The following is a 2,500-nucleotide window of genomic DNA, read 5'->3' on the forward strand; positions in this document are numbered from 1 at the left end:
CGTTCTGCTGACTCTTGTTCTTTAAATGACGTTATCCCGAGGAGGACACCTAAAGGCGACCCGTAATGGCCTCATCTTTGGCAAGCTTCTCCGGTTTTTTTTCCGTTTATTCTTCAGTTTTTTTTTCAGTTTTTTTTTTTTTTTTGCATTGTGCTGACTCTTGTTCTTTAAATGACGTTATCCCGAGGAGGACACCTAAAGGCGAGCCGTAATGGCCTCATCTTTCCCAAGCTTCTCCGGTTTTTTTTCCATAGTTTTTTTCCGTTTTTTTTTCAGTTTTTTTTTTTTTTTTTTTTTTTTTTTTTTTTTTTTTTTTTTTTTTTTTTTTACGTTGTGCTGACTCTCGTTCTTTAAATGACGTTATCCCGAGGAGGACACCTAAAGGCGAGCCGTAATGGCCTCATCTTTGCCAAGCTTCTCCGGTTTTTTTTTTCCATAGTTTTTTCCGTTTTTTCTTCAGTTTTTTTTTTTTTTTTACATTGTGCTGACTCTTGTTCTTTAAATGACGTTATCCCGAGGAGGACACCTAAAGGCGAGCCGTAATGGCCTCATCTTCGGCAAGTTCCTCCGGTTTTTTTTCCCACAGTTTTTTCCTGTTTTTTTCCATTTTTTTTCATTTTTTTTTTTTTTGCATTGTGCTAACTCTTGTTCTTTAAATGACGTTATCCCGAGGAGGACACCTAAAGGCTAGCCGTAATGGCCTCATCTTTGCCAAGCTTCTCCGGTTTTTTTTCCATAGTTTTTTTCCGTTTTTTCTTCAGTTTTTTTTTTCATTTTTTTTTTATTACATTGTGCTGACTCTTGTTCTTTAAATGACGTTATCCCGAGGAGGACACCTAAAGGCGAGCCGTAATGGCCTCATCCTTGGCAAGCTTCTCCGTTTTTTTTTCCATATTTTTTTCCGTTTTTTCTTCAGTTTTTTTTTTTTTTTTACATTGTGCTGACTCTTGTTCTTTAAATGACGTTATCCCGAGGAGGACACCTAAAGGCGAGCTGTAATGGCCTCATCTTTGGCAAGCTTCTCCGGTTTTTTTTCCATAGTTTTTTTCCGTTTTTTCTTCAGTTTTTTTTTTTTTTTTTTTTTTTTTTACATTGTGCTGACTCTTGTTCTTTAAATGACGTTATCCCGAGGAGGACACCTAAAGGTGAGCCGTAATGGCCTCATCTTTGGCAAGCTTCTCCGGTTTTTTTTCCATAGTTTTTTTCCGTTTTTTCTTCAGTTTTTTTTTTTAATTTTTTTTTCTTCAGTTTTTTTTTCCGTTTTTTTTTTTTTTTTACGTTGTGCTGACTCACGTTCTTTAAACGACGCTATCCTGAGGAGGGCACCTAAAGGCGAGCCGTAATGGCCTCATCTTCGGCAAGCTCCTCCGGTTTTTTTTTTCCACAGTTTTTTCCCGTTTTTTTCCGTTTTTTTTTCATTTTTTTTTTTTTTTACATTGTGCTGACTCTTGTTCTTTAAATGACGTTATCCCGAGGAGGACACCTAAAGGCGAGCCGTAATGGCCTCATCTTTGTCAAGCTTCTCCGGTTTTTTTTCCATAGTTTTTTTCCGTTTTTTTTCAGTTTTTTTTTTTTTTTTGTGCTGACTCTCGTTCTTTAAACGACGCTATCCTGAGGAGGACACCTAAAGGCGAGCCGTAATGGCCTCATCTTGGGCAAGCTCCTCCGGTTTTTTTTTCCACAGTTTTTTCCCGTTTTTTTTTCAGTTTTTTTTTTTTTTTTTTTACGTTGTGCTGACTCTCGTTCTTTAAATGACGTTATCCCGAGGAGGACACCTAAAGGCGAGCCGTAATGGCCTCATCTTTGCCAAGCTTCTCCGGTTTTTTTTCCATAGTTTTTTTCCGTTTTTTCTTCAGTTTTTTCTTCAGTTTTTTTTTTTTTTTTTTTTTTTTTTTTTTTTACATTGTGCTGACTCTTGTTCTTTAAATGACGTTATCCCGAGGAGGACACCTAAAGGCGAGCCGTAATGGCCACATCTTCGGCAAGCTCCTCCGGTTTTTTTTTCCCCAGTTTTTTCCTGTTTTTTTCCATTTTTTTTCAGTTTTTTTTTTTTTTTTTGCATTGTGCTGACTCTTGTTCTTTAAATGACGTTATCCCGAGGAGGACACCTAAAGACGAGCCGTAATGGCCTCATCTTTGCCAAGCTTCTCCGGTTTTTTTTCCATAGTTTTTTTCCGTTTTTTCTTCAGTTTTTTTTTTCTTTTTTTTTTTTTTTTACATTGTGCTGACTCTTGTTCTTTAAATGACGTTATCCCGAGGAGGACACCTAAAGGCAAGCCGTAATGGCCTCATCCTTGGCAAGCTTCTCCATTTTTTTTTCCATATTTTTTTCCGTTTTTTCTTCAGTTTTTTTTTTTTTTTTACATTGTGCTGACTCCTGTTCTTTAAATGACGTTATCCCGAGGAGGACACCTAAAGGCGAGCCGTAATGGCCTCATCTTTGGCAAGCTTCTCCGGTTTTTTTTCCATAGTTTTTTTCCGTTTTTTTTTTCAGTTTTTT

This window comes from Arachis ipaensis, chromosome B2 (assembly GCF_059453495.1).
Source record: "Arachis ipaensis isolate K30076 ecotype BB chromosome B2, ASM5945349v1, whole genome shotgun sequence".
NCBI lineage: Eukaryota > Viridiplantae > Streptophyta > Magnoliopsida > Fabales > Fabaceae > Arachis > Arachis ipaensis.